This window comes from Capsicum annuum, chromosome 10 (genome assembly GCF_002878395.1).
Source record: "Capsicum annuum cultivar UCD-10X-F1 chromosome 10, UCD10Xv1.1, whole genome shotgun sequence".
Classification (NCBI taxonomy): domain Eukaryota; kingdom Viridiplantae; phylum Streptophyta; class Magnoliopsida; order Solanales; family Solanaceae; genus Capsicum; species Capsicum annuum.
In genome coordinates this window covers 84,789,063-84,810,065 of record NC_061120.1, presented here as the reverse complement: position 1 = coordinate 84,810,065, position 21,003 = coordinate 84,789,063, and positions in this window count along the sequence as shown.

The window sequence follows — 21,003 nt, the reverse complement described above, 5'->3', positions numbered from 1 at the left end:
TAATATATGCCAATATTTAAAGTGGTTAGGCGTTTGAATTTTGTTTCTCTATCCTCAAGACTAAGTTTATTCTAGTATAATATAAGTATATAAATCATAAACACAAACAGAGAGCAAACACGGATAGAGAAAAGAAAAATTCGCTCAACCTTTCGTATTCGAAATATGCATGACCTTGTGTTATAAACTTTGTTCTTACCGACTGCACTTTTCTCACCAAAATTACTTGTTCATCTCTCTCAGTTGGTTTAAGACTCGTGCTGATAACGTATTATAAAACAAGAAAGAACAAGAAGAATAGTAGAGAGAATAGAGAGAGTGATTCTTATTACTTCTCTTGAGGAATGATTTCTAATAAAGGAAGCCCTTCTATTTATAAGGGGAATTTGCCCCTGTTTCATACTAAAAGACAAATACATCAAATCCTGATAGACATCAAATAGATCTTGATAGATATTCACTATAATTGATATATATCATAACAGTATTAATTTTTTAGGAGTAGTCATTGAAGATGGTAGAATAAAACTATAACCACATATAGCTAAAAAGTCTTAGAAATTCCAGATATATTAGATAAAATGAAAGATTTACAAAAATTTTAGGACTACTAAATTATGCAAGGGCTTTTATCAAAGACTGGTTTTGCTTTTAATATTGCTCCCATCCTTGGAGGCTTCCATCTATTTCTACTATTAGATAATCTATTTCTAATGGTAGTGTTAAATCTGGAATATCTTGGAACATACGCTTAAGTTGTTGGATCAACTTTATATCTTCAGCATTAAAAGTTTTTTTGTCTGTCGATCCTGTTTTAGAATATAACGGTCCCGCTACCTTGACTAAGTCTTATTTTTTTTACTATTATTTGTTGTATACCTTTCTTAAAATTGTATAATTTTGTATCCATTTCTATTAGAGTGTAATCTTTTTCTAATTCTTCTATAGTTACTAAATCTTGTAAATATTCATACATTGTTATGTTTTTATTATCATTACATGTATAATTTTTTCTCTTATCACATTCTAGTGATGTTTCGGGTTGTAACTGATTATTTGAACTTTTTATTTGATTGTTCGAGCCTTCCTTTGGCTTATCTTCAAGAAAATGATATTTAGTCAGTATAGATTGTGTCTGTATCGGTGAGTGGGTAATATTACTTGCAAAAATTACTCAATTTTTGGTAAACAAACACCCTCCGTTATTTTGTATCATAAAGTCTAATCCTAACACAAAATTTACTCTTATATTTAAGTCTCTAACTAGTATTTCATTGAGTTTATACAATGGTTGGTAAAACTTTTCACAAGTATTGATAAAACTTAATCTTGCTCTTAGTATATATTCAGTGTAGGTGTTATGGGTTCCATCCATTTGCATGGATTTTTGGGGTTTTGGCAGTTTTTTAATTAATTTTTGTGGTAAAATTCTTTTATTTAATATATTTTTTGTACATGTTGAATCTACTATAGCTAATATCTCGAACTCATAATCCTGAATTTTTATTTTTGTTAAAACTTTAATCGTACTAATGTTCTTTTCTTCATTACATATCATTCCTTCAAATGGTATATTCATTGATTTTTTTCTGCTTAACTCTATCTTTTTCAACAGACGTATTTAATAATTCTACTTCTACCAAGTCTTCTTCTCTAATTACCTCTTTACTATGTACTCTTTTTTCTAACCTTTTTAGTCTTTCTTCTATTTCAATATTTTATCTTCTGTTGTTCTAGTTATTGGTTCTTTTCTGTAAAAATTATTTGACGTATTTGTTGGTATTTGAATTTCTGAGGTTTTTTCTATACATTTTATGCATCCTTCTTTATAACATTTCCTACATTTTGTCCTTTTATTTTTACTCAAAAACCAGTTACAAAAAAAACACTAGTTACTGTCTAGTCTTTTTTCTTATTCAAATTCATGTTCATATTTTTCTATTAAATTGACTAAATCATGATAGTCTGGGTTTGTTCTTTCTAATTCTATTTCATTTATAAATTCTTCTTCTCCAGAATCTGAGGAGTCAAATTTGTCTTTTTCTTCTTCAAAAACTTCCATACTCCTGATAGAGTATATACTTTTGTTATCTGACATATATTTATCTACATTTATCAGATTTTCATTTACGTCTTCTATTAATTGTGCATTTCTAGATCTACTATTATTTCTCTTTGGACAAGTATTTGCTAAGTGCTCTATACTTCCGCAAGTAAAACATTCTAATTTATTTTTAAAGGTTCTATTAGTATTATACTTTCTTACATGTTTTTGCTTGTCTAAGTATGGTTTTCTCGCGTTTGATCTTCTCAAGTAATATTTCTTTTTAGGGAGATAGTCTTTTTTATATGACCTTTGGTATTTTTTCTTATAGTCTTGATCATAATGTTGTGTAGTATATATATTTTTATAAAGGTCTGTATCACTTCTTTTTAATTGTTTTTGTATTTTTATATTCGTACATTTCTCTTGTAATATCTCCATTATGTGTTGTATTCTTTGTCCTATTGACCATTTGTTGTTTGGGTTTTGTATTACTCTTTCTCTTTTGGACCATTTTTCTTTTATTTTTCTTTCTAGAGCCCCTGATAATTTATTAAATAATCTTGTTGCTAGAGTCTGATCAAACAAGTTTCCGCTAATTGTACAATAATAAAAATAATCATTTAGAAAATTTTTAATTCTTGACCAATTATTAATACTTAGTTGCTCTAAGTTTATTAGAGCTCTTTGATGTAATATCCACTATTGGGATCTTCATCTATTAATAGAGTATGTGCTTTGTTTACAAAATTGTATGGGTTTTCCCCTAGTTCTACCAACACCTGAAAGTCTTCTGGGAATATTGTCTTATATGCTTCCCATAGTGCTTTAGTACTTTCTCCTAGAAATGTTTCTAGATATCTATACATAATTTTTGCGTCTGGTTCTTGAGTACCCTGTATATGTTGTATGTAGTCTGCTACAACTACATTCTTTCATATATCTATTACATGATTCCATGCTTGAGGGCCATGGGCTAGTAAATTTAAAATCTTTCCTTTATTACCACCTTCTTGTAATCTAATTTGTTCTTCTATTGTCATTCTTTTTCCTCTAGGTTTTATGTCTTTTTCTAATTGTTCTTCAGGGCTTATTCTAAATACTCTATATCTTGGTAAATTGTTTATTGTTAGATTTACTCTTTGCATGCCGGTTGGTAGTCTGATAGACCTTCGGGATTTGGTTGAATTTGAGCAGTTTTTTGTAATATTGTTATGTAAATATGGTCATTTATAGGAATATTATTCATGAGAGTGTTATTTCTTTTAATTGATTAATTTCTTTTCTTATTTCTTGTAACACTAGTTTTATTTCTGGATTTCTTAATCTACTCTCTTTATCCTTATTAATTAAATCTTTAAATTTCTTATCTAAGTCTGCTTGTTGATTTTTTAGGAAATCGAAATTTTGCTCTATTTTGTCTAATAACTTCTTTTGTTTGTTTTGCAGGTCTTCTATTATCTCCAGAGTATTTAATACTTTAGTGCTTTCTTGTTGAACCTGTTCTCCTAGGTTTATTATAAAGTCTGTAATAGTATTTAGTTGTGGGATTTCTCCATGTAATTTATGTTCTCCGTTGTTAAAATTATACCTAATAAGAGAATTGTCTTTTAAACGTCTATATTTCTTTTCGGCTTGAATTGTTAGATCTAAATATTCTAGTTTCTTTAAATTATCTATTTTAACACTATTATTCTTTATCCTAGCGAGGGTGCATTGTTAGCACACTATTTTCTGATAGCTTTTATTCTAGCATTTTTGTATTCTATACAATACCTAATACTTTCTTATCTACACTTCAACAAATTTATATTATTTATGTAGTTTATCAATTTTATAGGGTCTATGGTTATAATAGCTTCTGATAATTCTATAGTTTCTAATACTTCTATTTGATTTATTAAGATTTGTTCCTTTTCTAAAATTGTGGTTCTTTGTTTTATCTCTTTATATAATTTATTATATGATCTTTGTACTAATCTAGCAACAGGATGTGTATTCATATATCTTTCTTGTACTCTATCCTAAAGGAATAATTTCTCTACACTTTTCTCTATGAAATCTTATATGTTGATTATATCTCTCTATATCACTTCTGGTACCTTCTAACTCCCACTTTAATGCACTTATATATTCTTCTAATAGTTTTAATTTTGATGATTCTAGTATTCTTAAATAGTTACTTACAACTTTCTCTAATTCGATTGTTTTTGCTTTCAGTGGTATTTCTCTATTTAGATGCCAATATTTAGTTGTATACTTCTAGCCCACGGGTTTGTTCTCATAAATTTCTAGATTTGAGATGACTTATTAACTCATATTCTGATTGGGATATTACAATAATTAATTGATCTAATGTTATAGGATCTTCCTTTATATTATTAAGTCTCTTATATTCTAAATATAAACTGTTTAATTTTTCTCTAATTTCTCTGTAAGCCTTAGTATTTTCACGAGGTCTTCTCATTAAGTTAGGTAAAAAGGATACCTTTCTCTCAAAATTTTATCTACCTTTAGTTCGTCTATAATGTAAAATATTTGGGTTTGGACTTCGGATAATCTATTATCTACTTGTTCTAGTTCTGCACAGACTTCTTCTCTTGATTCGGGTAAAACCTAAAATAGTTTAATAAGTAACTGTCTTTGTTTTATTAAATTGTTATATAGTCTTATATATTCTTTCTTTATATTTCTATTATACCAATAGTATTCTGAATCTAATATTATTTGCTTTTCGTATGGTCTAGGTTTTCTTTTTTCAATTCTTGACACTATATATAGTAAAGTCTCCTAGAATTTTAGAGCTCTGATACCAATAATTGGGAGATAAAATAAAAACTATATAAAAATTAGAGATAATATAAATAATTATATCAATAGAATATATAAGAAGCAGATTAGGAATAACGTATGAAAATTGTGCAGGAAAGTGAGCAGATTATAAGCGATTAAAATATTGTGCAGGAAAGTGAGCAGATTATGAGGAGATTATGAGCGGTTAAATTATGATGTAAAAAATTCTACTTAGTACTTCATCCTTCGTTCTTAATCATGTGAAGTTATTAAAATCAAAGTATGTTTTCTCCCAAAATATACTTTTTTAAAATTATTTATGCCATGTTCATCTTTTTCTCTTTAGTTTTAGGTATTTTAGCAATATCTTCTTTAATCACACCCAGGGACAACACAACAGTCCTTTCAAATCTTGTCTGTACTTTTTAAAATCTCTAGGAATTTACAGATTAATCCATCGTTACTGCTAAAACACTGGGAGAATAACCATTTACTAGGGGTGTTTTATAAGTAATGTACCAGATTTATAGAGATGAAAGGCTGGCGGTAATCTACAAGGCCATTAAAACTATAATATCAACAAGAAAACAACTGGAAGAACATGTGAACTAGATATAACAAACATAATTTATATAATAGGGAGAAAGATACAATGATTTAAAATAACAAACTGCTCACATGTCTTAAGGTGAAGAGAAGTTTCCCTTTTGGGAGTCCTTAAAGACATTATAGCTACGGAGAAAAAAATTAGAACTGTTTTACACACACTTACTCACTTTTTTTTTAGAACTAGGAAACTCTCACTCTAATATTTTCTCTATTGTTGAGATTGTGCTCTAATTGCATTTTTCACTCTACTTTCTTGAGTTTGATAAAGAGGGTATTTATAGGCGTCCGTAGGACTTCAAACTCGGACTTCAAATGTGTTTTAGAAACTTTACATGCCACATGTCAGGTACACTTTTGTGGGCCCCATCGTCACATGGTCATGTTTCTTCTTTTATTCATATCTATCCACTTGTCTTTCGTCCACTTATTCCTTATAGGGCATCAGATTTTTATCCTTTTGCTTTTGTCTTGGTTTTTGTCTTTTTATGAATATTGTTATTGCTTACGTATCCAAATTATGTAATGCTTTTGTATCGAAACTCATTCTAGAGTCATCATCTGCATTGGGATCTTGAGCGAATTGATCCATAGCGGAGTTATAGTCATCCTCCATTGTAAGAGCATCTTCGTCACTGTCTCCTCTTGATAGGCCTAGTATTGTTCCAGTCCTGGGTCTTGAATAAAATAATAAAAATTAAAATAGAATGAAACATTTGATAAAAATCGAAGCAATGAAAACCGTTCTAATTAATTTGATTTAATTCTAACATTTGAAAAACACTAAATTGATTTAATCTCCTTTAATGAAAAATGATCAATATCAAATCAATAATCCGCCACTAGAAATATTGACCTTCACACTTTGATAAATGAAATATTAAAAGTAACAAGACTTTGACCATTTTCTATAAAAGGCACTGCTTATGAATAAGAACCATTTTCTATAAAAGGCACTGCTTATGAATAAGAATAAAAAATAATTTGAAATAGGAGAGAGAGAGAAAAAGATGTGGCCCAGCTATAAGACTTTGGCCGTTTTTATAAGTGGGATCCAAATTCCATCTGGCAAACCATGAAAGATCCTTATATAAGTATTGCCTGCCATGTAATATGTGTGTCTCACACAGAATAAAACTTTTTGTGTATTTTAATATGAAGAAATTGATAATGTACGTAGGTTAAGCGAAAAATGGAATTGAAATATGAAATTCACAAAAAAGTGACAATTTAGGTGAGTTTTATAATTAACTCTAATGTCTCGGTTCAAAAATTAATAGGTAATGATGACACTTATCGCGAAGAACCTTGACAAGTAAGCCTCTCACCCAAACTGATACACAGGTGAAAAGACAGAAATGCCCCAAAGTTAAGGCTTCTAGAATAAAGCTGAACCATATAGATATAATAAAAGCGGAAAAAATAAAATCAACTTATGCAATCATAACTCTCAAAATCTGGTGTTAGCAACATAAGAACTACTAATATAATTCCGGAGTCAAACACATCAGAAAAATAACCACAAAGGAAAATGTTTGTCTCCGAATACTAATAAAGACTAACTAATACAGAAAGATAGAGGTGATCTCCGAACGCATGAATGTCCAACTGCTACCTTGGAATCTCCAACAATCGCTCGAGTCAAGCATGTTGAGGCGTACTCGGGCTAAGACCTCCATCAAAAGGGCGCAGTAAGCATGGGTACGGTCCACTTATACTCAGTAGGTATCATAGGCTGACTAAGAAAAGTAGTAAATAAAGCATACAAAATATACACTAAGGGCACGCCACCTGCAATCAGAAAATATCCCATAACAATAGCCCTCACCACTTGTACTAACAGTTATAATAAATCACATATATTACAACAACACACCAAGATAGAACATAAATATGCATTATGTCACATATAAGTAGAACAAGAGAGAATATGTAGATACAAAACCATCAAATACAAGTAAAGGAAGGTAAGAAAAATACATAAATGACAAGTCAATATGACAATACAACACAACATAAGCACAATAAAGTAAGTGAAATATATATATGATGATGATGATGCACGAGGTTGTCGCACAACCTTCGGGATCGTCGCACAATCCCCGTACACACCTACAAAGGCAAGCCTCCCATCGCAGGACCCATGGGGGGTTTGTCAACTCGTTTTCAATCCACATATATCATATATACTCTTCGAAATATCCATCGAGGAGGGTTTTATAAGGCGTTACAATATCTCCTCCCCGACACTTTCCTCGGGGAGGGTTTTATAAAAGGTGTTGCCAGTGTTTCTTAGATGTTGTCATGGTAGTAATAATGTTTCATGAATGAGTATGATATGAGGATGTAATGCACACAACCAATCACAATAATATATTTCTACAATCAACCACAATTACACATTTCCACAACCACATGAGCCGATATTCACTCATTATTTTTATTTCATTCATGAATTTTTACATGTCTCAAATAACAAGTATGAATGTATCACAATACACCAATGGTACCATATTAGGAATTTCAACAACACAATATAATTATTCACATATATTCAAGACTATCAACATCACATAGGACTCTACACTATCACACATATCACATAATATCTCAATTTTAAAAATTACATTATATATAGGACCCTATACGGGCACAACACATAGATAGTCATTTTTTATGATTAGTTCCCACCCTTAACAATCATTTTGTACCAATATTTACTACCCATTCCAATATGAAAGAGTTAAGTCATAACTTACCTCAAAAGCTGAAATACCGCAACCAAGACTTTACTTCCAAAGTCTTACTCCTCACAAATAGTCTCGAACACCACTAAAAACATAAAATATGAAATCTACGCATCATAAAAAAATCAATAATACTCATATTGACTACTTTTGGTTCGGGGTCAAAACAGACCCTCAAAATGAATTTTTTTAAAAAAAGTCAAAATCGTTACTTTACTTCAAAAATATGTTCCGCATATTTTTAGAAATCTACAGCTGAAAACTCAAGTCAAATCGAGTAAAAAATGAGGTTCAAATTGAAGAAAACTATTTGAAGTTTTACTGGATAAAATCTTTGAAATCTAGGTTAAAATCAAGAATCGGAGTTGTTTTGAAAGCTAAATTATTGAAAAACTAGTAATTATAAGATTAAAATATTACTCATGTGAAATTGGAGTTTAAAATCAAGCCCTAGGATTTTTGGATTTTGAGAAACTAATCAAGAAATTACTAAGAAAAGGGTGAATTCTTACCTTAAATCCGTATGAGAATCAAGAAATAGATGTTTATCTAGCTTCCCAATCTCCCACAAGCTTTACTTTTAAGCTCTCACACTATTTTAGTGTTTAACTCTCAAAAGGCAAGGTGAACGAATGGACGAAATGGACCATAAAAAGTTATTTTTTAAAAAGGACTAGTGCAGTTTTATTCTAAAATCCAACCCAAAATTCGACGGGGTGTCAGGAATTCGTTCGGAGTAGGGATGGCAAATGGGCGGGTTGGGCGGAATTAGGGCGGGTCAAAATAGGCTAAAGTAATAAATGGGTCATTGACCAACCGGCCCAATGGGGGTAGGTGGTCGTATTTAGGGATCTGGGGGTAAGGGAATCGTGTAAAAATCTATTTTTTTATTAAAATCTTTTTTTGAGGAGGGTCAGGGGTAGGGGTTGACTGGGGTAAAAATGACTTTGATTTTTTAATTTTTTTTACAACAAAATTAAGTTTTTTTAGGAATGGGGGGATGGTAGGGGTCGGAGTAGGGAGGTGGGAGTCAGGGTAGTGCGATGGTGTAAGAAAAAAAATATTTTTCTTCATTCAAAAACTGATTTATTACTACAATTATTTCAAGATGAAAAAAGAATATTATTGAATCAACTTAAAATACTAAAAGTGAAATTATAAATACTAGGGTTAAACATCTTTATGGGTCAAAATTGGGCATCATTATGAGCCCATTTAGGTTGATGATTTATGATGGGTTCACTTGGGCTAGCCTAAATTAGCCAATTTTCAAAATCGCTCTAGCCCAATCCATTAAAACATGGGGGGTTGGGCGGGCTAAATGGGTTTGGGCTCATTTTGCCAACTCTAGTTTGGAGTCTGATATCACAAGCGAACTATGCAACCATACTAAATTCGATGTTTCGGACGTGTTGGCGAAGTTAAATTTTTAAAAAAACATCATTTTCACAGAGTTGACCCCTGAAATTTGAAATCTCAATTTTTCAAATCGAGGATCAAAATGAGATTTAAAAGCTTTAAAATCACACCAAACATGTTACCACTCTAAAATCGACATTTTGGATCTTTAGATGAAGTTGAATTTTGCATCCGAGGTCATTTCGACCAAATATGGGTCCCACACCCATATTTTTAATTTTTCCAACTTTTTGATCAATAGGTCGAAATGAGCTTGGGTGCACGGGACCCAAACCAAAGGTCTACCTAGCCTAATATCGATATTTTGGAGTTGCTGGAATTGTCCGCTCAGTCATCCATCACACGGATCAAAAGATATCCATATAAGTCTAAAATAAGGCTCTCGAAGCCATCAAAAACCACAATATCGCATAAATGGTACCAAAATACATCAAAAACTATGACAATCACTCCCACATCCCAGAAATACCATAATGCAACTATGAGAAGGGGTAAAATAGTCAAATCATACAAAATCACAAATTTCACATATGTCATCAAATTTTTAGGTCGTTGCAATATCCATCAGTAAAAATCTAGTTCGACCTCAAACTAAGACAAAGAAATAACTGAATCCACAAAAAACTGAGGATAAAAACTATGCATAGAAGAATCGACCTCCTAAGTGGCCTCATATGTAGGTCGATGTGGCCACTGGACCTTAACCACATGGATCACTCCAGAGCGTAACCGTCTAACATCCCTAACCAATATGGAGACCGGATCTTCAACAAAAGACAACCACTCATCTAATTAAGCTAAATACAACTGCTCATCTACCTAAAGTAACTCCTAACGAAAAACATAAGACTCATCCGAAATGTAAAGGCGAAGCGTAGAAACATGAAAAACTAGATGAATTATTGATAGATCAGGGGAAAAAGCCAACCATAAGCCACATCACTAACAATTCGAAGAAGCTCAAATGAACCAATAGACCTAGGGCTAAGCTTTCCTCTTTTCCCAAACCTCATCACACCCTAAATGGATGAAACTCGAAGGAAAACACAATCATCAATACCAAATCTCAAGATACGAAGTCTACGATCAGCATAACACTTATGCCTACTCTGAGCCATTTTAATTCAATCCTGAATGACCCAAACTCTATCCAAAAACTCACGAAGCAAGTCCATACCTCAAACTCTCACCTCTGAAACATGAAACCAACCCACTGGGAGCGATACCGCTACCATACGTCTCAAAAGGAGCCATATCAATACTAAAATGATAGCTATTATTATATACAAACTCTATTAAATCCAAATGCTGCTCCCATTGGCTACCAAAATCCATCGTGAATGTGTGTAGCATATCCTCCAAAACCTGGATAGCCCGCTCTGACTGGCCATCAGTCTGAGGGTGAAACGATGTGCTAAGATCAACCCGAGTACCTAACTCATCCTGAAAAATCTTCCAAAAGAGAGATGTGAACACAGAACCTCGATCAGAAATAACAGACATCGATACACCATGAAGATGCACAATCTGATCAATGTAGATATGGGTCAACCCCTCAGCACTGAATAAAATTTCAACCAAAATAAAATGAGCTAACTTGGTTAATCGATCCACGTTGACCCAAACACTATCGAAACCATGAGAAGTACGAGGAAACCTAGGCATGAAGTCCATAGTGATCTGTTCCCACTTTCAATCGAGAATGGGTAACCTCTGAAGCAATCCACCAGGTCTCATATGCTCAGCCTTTACCTGCTGACAATATAGGCAACGAGCCACAAAATTTGCTATATCTTGCCTTATACCGCTCTACCAGTAATGCTGCATCAAATTACGATACATATTAGTCACACTTGGATAGATGGAATATCTAGAACAATTAGCCTCCTCTAAGATCAACCTAATCCAATCACCTACCCTCGACACACAAACTTGGCCCCTAATCCTCAAAACTCCATTTGAATTAAGTGAGGCTTCCTTGGCCTCCCCACTTAACACCTTATGTCGAATCAACCTCAATCCAACATTATCAAATTAATGAGCTTAAATCTGCTCTATTAAAGAAGATCTAGCCTTTACAAAAGTCAAAACACGCCCAAGTGTCAAAATATCAAGTCTAACAATCTGGTTAGCTAAAGACTGAACCACTAAAGCCAAAGGCCTCTCATGGGTCAATATATATACCGAGCTACCCATGCTAGTCAATTTTTGGCTCAAGGCATCCGCAACTACATTAGCCTTTCTCGAATGGTAGAGAATAGTCAGGTCATAATCCTTAAGCAACCCAAGCCAACGACGCTACCTCATATTAAGATCTCACTGGGTAAAGAAGTACAGAAGGCTACGATGATCTAAGAAAATCTCACAACGGAATCCAAACAAGTAGTGCCTCTACAACTTCAAGGCAAACACAACTGCGCACAACTCCAAATCATGGGTAGGATAATTCCTCCCATGAGGCCTTAACTAAGGAGATGCATAAGCAATCACCTTACCCTCCTACATCAACACCACCCCCAATCCAACATCTAAAGCATCACAAACATGATAAAGCCCACATCTTCCTTGGGCAAAGCCAATATAGGAGCTGAAGTCAACAAATTCTTGAGCTTTTGAAGGCTCTCCTCACAAGCATCAGTCCATTGAAAGAAAATCTTTTTCTAAGTCAACTTAGTCAAAGGAGCTGCAACAAAAGAGAAACCCTCAACAAAACACCAATAATAACTAGCCAATCCAACAAAACTCCAAATTTTGGTTGGCAAAGTAGGTCTAGCCCAATCACGAATTGCTGCAACCTTGGTTGGATCAACCATAATACCTTCCTTAGTCGCCACATGACCCAAGAAAGAAACATACTCCAACCAAAACTCGTACTTAGAGAACTTTGCATACAACTTTTTATCCCTCAATCTCTGAAGCAGAATCCACAAATTCTCCTCATGTTCAGCCTCACTCTTGGAATAAACCAAGATATCATCTATAAATACAATAACAAAAGAGTCAAGATATGGTCAAAACACCCAGTTCATCAACTCCATGAACGCAAAATGGGAATTGGTCAACCTGAAGAACATAACCAAGAACTCATAATGACCATATCAAGTCCGAATAGCTGTCTTTAGAATATTCGAAGCTCAAATCCTTAACTGGTGATAATCGAACCTCAAATCAATCTTCGAAAAAGCTGCTACGCCCAGAAGATGATCAAATAAATTATCAATGCAAGGAAGAGAATACTTATTCTTAACTGTCATCTTATTCAATTGTCAATAATTAATACACATCTGCATAGACCCATTTTTTTCACAAACAAGATAGGCGCACCCCAAGGTGAAACACTAGGTCGGATGAATCCCGTATACAACTCCAGCAACTGATCATTTAGTTTTTTCAACTCTACTGGGTCCATCCTATAAGAAAAAATAGAAATGGGCTTGGTGTTCGGCTCAACATTAATAGCAAAATTAATATCTCAATCCGGAGGCATACCAGGCAAGCTCGTAGAGAACACATCCATAAACTCATGAATAATACAAATAAAATCCAAGAAAGGAGGAGGTGAAACAACATGGATGTCACAAATATGAGCCATGTAAGATAAACATCCCCTCTCAACCAATTTACAATCCTGAACATAAGATATTCCTCTTAGGACCCGAATGAAGTGCACCCTTCCAAGATATCCTTGGCACACTCGGTGAAACTAAAGTCACAGTCTTATCAAAATAATCTAAGACATCATGATAAGGATCCAATCAATCCATACGCAAAATAACATCAAAATTGACCATATCTAACACAAGCAAGTCTACCATAGTTTCACGTTGGGTAAAAGTAACAACACAAGATCGGTATACCCAATCCACCACTAAAGAATTACCTACCGGGGTAGACACACGAATAAGCATGGAAAGACGCTCATTAACAAAATCAAAACCTGAAGTAAATTACACAAACACATAAGAGAAAGTCAATTCGGGATCAAATAATACAGATGCAGGTCTGAAACAAACAAAAATAATACTTGTTATCACAGCACCAGAAGCCTCTACCTCAAGTCTGGCTGGTATAGTATAACACTAACCATGACCCCCAAATAGCTGAGTAGCCCCATGACCACCATCGCAGGTTCTACCACTTGTACCTCTCACTCCTCTAGTAGTACCCCTACTTTTTATAACTGAAATAAGAGTAGCCTGAATCACCCAACGGGGACAGTCCCTAGCCACATAATCAATCTCATCAGATATATAGCAAGCTCTACCACTAGTCTCAACAAAAGAAGGTACAACTAGGATCGAACAGCCACCCTGAACTGCTGAACTAGAAGATCCACCACATGAACTCTATAGAGCCGTCTGTACTGGCCTACCATGGTATCCACGAGAACCTCTAAAATCTCTATCTCGAGAGGTCTGACTCCAGAACTCACCAAAATATCGTGTCTTCTTAGCTTCTCCCTAAGATTCACTAAGAATATCCTCTGTCATCTTAGTATGATCCATAATACTCAGGAAAAAAACCCAAACACAACCATCCAAGATTAACCAACTGAAGAGAAAACCTCCAAACCCTTCACAAAGATTCGAACAAGCTCAGAATTGATGGAAATACTATCATAGAAATATCTGGACAGGGCATGGAAGCGTTCCTAATACTCTACAACTATCATGGAGCCCTACTCCAAATGATCAAACTCGTCTTCTGTATTATCCATCAAACTTAAAGGCACAAATCTCTCCAAGAAGGCATCAGCAAACTAATCCCAAGTCATCTCAGGAGAATCACGAGGTCTACAGCTCATAAACAACCTCCACCAATCTCTAGCACCATCTCTCAATGGATAGGTCGTATAAGCAACACAATCCATGCAAAAAGAGTGAAATACAACTCAGAACACAAGGAATGAACGAACTTCACACGATAAAAAATAAAATAAGAGAAGTTTCCTAAAGACGTCCTATAGCCTTTTGAAGATACATATGGACGTCTATGTACCGATCCGCAAGACTTTATTAGACATCCTATTCTTACACTGTTGAGACCAATGAAACCTGACTGCTCTAATACCAATTTGTGAAGACCCAAAAATTGATAGGTCATGCAGGCACTTGTCACGAACCTTGACAAGTAAGCCTCTCACCCAAACTGATACACATAGGGAAAAGACAGAAATGTCCCTAAGATAAGGCTTCTAAAACAAAGTTAAATTATATAGATATAATAAAAATAGAAAGAATAAAATCAACACATGTAGCCACAACTCCCAAAGCCTGTTGTTAACAGTATAAGAACTACTAATACAATCCCGAAGTCAAATACATCAGAAAAATAACTATAAAAGAAATAGTTATCTCCGAACACTAATAAAGACAAAATTAATGTAGAAAAATAGAGGTGTAACTCTGAACGCATGAATGTCCAACCGCTACCTTAAAAGCTCCAATAATCGCACCAGTCAAGCAAGTTAAGGCGCACTCGGGGTAGGACCTGCATCAAAAGGGTACAGTTGGCATGAGTACAATCCACTTATACTCAGTAGGTATCATAGACCGACAAAGCAAATAAAGCATATAAAATATACACTAAGAGCACGTCACCTGCAATCAGAAAATATTCCATAACGGTAGCCACACCACTTTCATTAAAAGTTTATTATATATCACGTATATTACAACAACACATCAAGATAGAACACAAGTATGCATTATGTCACATATAAGTGGAACAATGGAGAACATGTAGATAAAAGATAATCAAATATAAGTAAAGGAAGGTAAGACAAATACATAGATAACAAGTCAACATGACAATACAACACAACATAAGAACAATAAAGTAAGTGCAATGTATATGATAATGATGATGATGATAATGATGTACTAGGTCGTCGCACAATCTTTGGGATAATTGCACAATTCCCGTATACACCTACGGAGGCAAGCCTCCCAACGCAGGACCCATTGAGGGTTCGTTAACCCGTATACAATCCACATATCTCATATCTCTTCCCATGTACATCCTTCGGGGAGGGTTATATAAGGTGTTACAATATCTCCTCCCCGGCACTTACCTCGGGGAGGATTTTATAAAAAGTGTTGCCAGTGTTTCTCAGATATTGTCACGGTGATACTAATGTTTAATGAATGAGTATGATATGAGGATGAAATGTACATAACCAATCACAATGATATATTTCCACAACCAACCACAATTATACATTTCCACAATCATATGATCCAATATTCACTCATTATTTTCATTTCATCCATGAATTTCCACATGTCTCATATAATAACAAGTATGAATATATCACAATACACCAATGGTACCACATTAGGCATTTCAACAGCATAATACAATTATTCACATATATTAAAGGCTATCAACATCACATAGGACCCCACACGGTCACACATATCACATTATATTTCTATTTCAATTATTACATTACATATAGGCCCCTATACGGGGACAGATCATAGATAGGGATTAGAAATGCAAAACCCATGACACATGAATATTTGTTCTTGGGTATAGTCATCTGTAAGGGGCATAACACATATATAGCCATTTTTCATGATTATTTTCCACCATTAACATGCATTTTGTACCAATATTTACTAGTCAGCCTATTCTAAAAGAGTTAAGCCATAACCTACTTCAAAAGTTGAAATACCGCAACCAAGACTTTACTTCCAAAGTCTTACTCCTCATGAATAGTCTCGAACACCACTAATAATATTAAATATGGAATCTACACATCAAAATAAAATCAATGACACTCATATTGACTACTATTGGTTTGAAATCAAAACAGACCCTCGAAATGAATTTTCAAAAAAGAAGAGCAAAATCATAACTTTACTTCAAAAATGTGTTCCGCATATTTTTAGAAATCTACAATTGAAAATTCAAGTCAAATAGAGTTAAAAAATGAGGTTCAAATTGAAGAAAATCTAATTTTAAGTTTTACCAAGTAAAATCTTGGAAATCCGGGTTAAAATCAAGAATCGGAGTTGTTTTGAAAGTTAAATTGATGAAAAAAATAGTAATTATAAGATTAAAATATTATTCAAGTGAAAAGGAGTGAAATTAGGGTTTAAAATCAAGCCCAATGATTTTTGAGTTTTGAAAAATTAATCAATAAATTACTAAGAAAATGATGAATTCTTACCTTAAATTCGTACGAGAATCAAGAAATAGATGTTTATCTAACTTCTCAAGCTCTCACAAGCTTCACTTTTAAGCTCTAACATTATTTTAAGTTTTAACTCTCAAGAGGCAAGGTGAAAGAATGGACAAAATGAACCATGAAAAGCTGTTTTTTTTTTTAAAAAAGACTAGTGCAGTTTTTTCTAAAGTCCAACCCGAAATTCGACGAGGTGCCCGCAATAGGTTCGGAGTTCAATATACACAAATGAACTATGCAACCATACTACTTTTGACGATACAGATGCGTTGGAAAAGTCTAATTTTCAAAAAAACATCCTTTTTACAATGTTGACCCCGAAATTTGAAATAGCAATTTTCTAAATCGAGGATCAAAATGAGATTTAAAAGCTGTAAAATCACACCAAATATGTTATCACCCTAAAATTGACATTCTGGATCTGCGGGTGAAGTCAGATTTTTCATTCGAGGTTGTTTCGACCCAATGTGAGTTCCACACTCATATTTTTAATTTTTCCAACTTTTCGACCAATAGGCCGAAATGAGCTCGGATGCGCCGGGACCCGAACCAAAGGTCTACCTAGTCTAAAATTGACATTTCAAAGATGCTGGCGCAGTCTGTTCAGTCATTTATCTCACAGATCAAAAGATATCCATATAAGTCCAAAATAAGGCTCTCAAAGCCATAAAAAAAATACAATATCGCATAAATGGTACCAAAATTCATCAAATATCATGTCAATCACTCCCACACCTCAGAAATACCATAATGCAACTATGAAAAGGGGTAAAATAGTCAAATCATACAAAATCACAAATTTCACACATTTCATTAAATTTTTAGGTCGTTATATCTAATTATTCTCTCATTATTATTTACTAATATAAAAAGCAAATACATGGACAACCCTTTAACTAAACACCAATTTTAAAGGGGGAGGGGGATAGGAACAGGTTTTAATTAAGGTGTCTATGTGAAATCAAAGAAGGGTCAAATATATCCTTAAATTATAATAAATAGTATGTATATATCTTCCATCATATTTTGGGTATAAATATGCCCTTACTGTTAAGGAAATGGCATGTATATGCCCTTCACACTAGCGGTAGGAACATATGTGTACCCAAAGTATGACGAAGGGTATTTACATTCCATTTATCATAGTTTAGGAGTATATTTATTTCTTATTCATTTTAATTTTCCTATCCTAGATAATTAACCCAAACCCACACCAGACCCAATAACCCACTCACTATCCGACCCGATCCCAATTAAAATTCAAGAGATGCCTATCTAACAGACGTATTTTTTCCACCCTTATAACAATATATACACACAATACAGTAACACTCACTACTATGAATTTCCAAAACAAATCATTAATCCATAACACTAAAAAACAACACAAATTAAATTGAACTCCCCACATTTCAATTTTCAGTGAAATTTCATCGAAAAAGCATTATTCACCACCAGTCAACATCACATAACCACCATCTCCACCAAACCCAAAACACCCTACCGGTGAACTATTGTCGTATCCCTAACTCCGGCCACCTTCGGCCTAATCTCCACTCCCTCCAACCAGTAAACACCAACTAACAACAGCGACCAATCACTGAAATTTGATTGCGGCTCATGTTTAAGAAAAAAACAGTGGTAGTATCAGGTTTAAAATAAAAAATAGAGGTCTGATCAAGTTGGTTTGAAAGGGTTTATTGGGTTGGGTAATGGGTTCGAGTTAATTATTTGGGATAAAAAAACTAAAACAGAAAAAGAATAAATATACCCTCAAACTATTATAAATGGTATGTATATATCCTCCGTCATACTTAGAATACACATATGCCCCTATCATTAGTGTGAGAGACATATATACATATCATTTTATTAACGATAGGGGTATATGTATACCCAAAATATGACGGAGAATATATACATACCATTTATCAAAGTTCGAGGATATATTTATCCTTTTTTTTTTATGTAAAATTGATATCAGTTTAAGAAACTTTATCAATTTGGTCAATATAGAAATTATGTCATTTGATTTGCAGCTATTCTCTTTTCTAGCTTTGGCTTGAATTGAACTATAATGTATTTATATACATCCAATTCATGAAATTGATGATGACAAAGTAGGGGTTCAAAATCGAATTGTAATCGATAAGTCAATCATAAAATTAACTTATTGGATTGGATTGAGATAAACGGTTGATGAACGGATTAAAATTTTATAATTAACGGTTTATTGATGCGGAGGCGGATTACTCAATTTCTTTATTGGATAAATCTAGGGATGTGCAAAAACCGAACCGACCGATAAACCAAACCAATAAAAATATTATTGGTTTATTGTTATTGGGTTAATAGTTTTTTAATGATTTTATAAAATAAATTTATTGGGTTATTGGTTCGATTTGATTTTTTCTTATTGGGTTATTAAACCGATAACCCAATAATATATATATATATATATATATATATATATATATATATATATATATACATACATACATATATACATATATATTCTTTATTGTATATTTCTCTTAATTTCTCTTTAATTTCTACAAATTAACAAACCTATTATTTCAATTATACAAACTCTTAATTTCTCCTAACAACATTTAGTTCAAACTTAAAGATTCTTGTAAATTAAAACACATCATGTAGGATTTTTGGTTTCAATTAAGATTCGATTTTTTTTCGTATTAGTTACTACTATTTTTATTTTATGAGTATTTTTTTATCGGTTAAACCGAAAATCGAACTGTTAAGGACTTAAAACCGATAAACCAAAAACCGATAAAAATATCTTATTGGTTTAATTATTAATTTAGCATATTTAAAAATTGAAAATCGATAAACCGAACCGATAATATGTAAAACCGAACCAAACCGAACCGACCGATGCACACCCCTAGATAAATCATTAACTCATTAATAATTATCATACTTTCACTTCTATCCCTCCACATAGTATTAACATTTAATCCTAACATTTAATCCTAATGCATATTAGGGACCCCCCCCCCCCCACACACACAAGGTACATCTATTCGCTTCATTTTCAATTAGACTTTGCTCTAGCTTCTTTAGGGGTTATTACTTCTTTGGTAGCTCAACATATGTACTCTTTACCTGCTTATGCATTCGCTAGCGGGTTTTCTAAGGTCTCCAACTCTTCATATGTCCTTTCTCTTGCTCAATCTTTTTTGTTTTAAATCTTTTAATTTCTTTTTATGTTTATCCGTTTATCTTTTTTTTTTCTGGTGAATTGCCGACTTGTGGTCCTCTACGGCTCTCCTCTTTTTTTTTTTTTTTATCTGTATGGAGGTTATCCAATACACCGTCGGATAACCATCGATAATTGCTAACCTATTACCAAACCAACCAATATTTTTTGGCTAGCGGATTAATATATTTAAAAATCGATAACTGATAAGTCAAATTGTTAAGCATTACTTCCTCCGTTCCACAATAAGTTAATTGTTAAATTTTGACACACATGTTAAGACAAAAAAAGTAAAGACATAAATTTATCATCTTTTTTCATTTTTACCCTCTTCAAAAATAAAAGACACATGATACATCACTCCCAATACACATTTAATGGAGGGTAAATTTGAAAAAAATTTCCAACATGAGGAAGTATTATCTGTCCGATCCGTCCAGCAAGCAGCCTCCTCAAATGTCACTCACACTAGTCTCAAACTTATCTTGGCCACACTTTCTTGCGAGAAAAATAGTTCTCGTCTGACTCAACTTATCTTGGCGACACTTTCTTGCGAGGAAAACAGTCGTCACCTCACCAGGAGCAGATCTAAAGGGGCGAGAGGGTTCACCCTAACCCCTCGGCAAGAAAATACACAGTATATATCCGATAGATTTTTTGTGTTTATTTACATACATAAATTTTAAATCCTGTGAACAATATGCAAAAGGCTAGCTCAACCGTTCAAGACATTCAAAATGCAACCCAACATCCATGGTTTGATTCTTAGGGACTGCATTATTTTTTACATTTATTTTTTCGAAACTCTAAGTGAAAATTTAAGTCCGTCACTACACCCCACGCCACCCTCCACCTTGTACATCCCCCCGTGAGTCGGTTTAAAAAATGGACAAACTAATAAAAAGGATGATCTTGAAGGTATCGTTGCCATATACGTATAGAAAGGCGATCTTACTTCAAGTGCAGCCAGCCCTGCAATTTC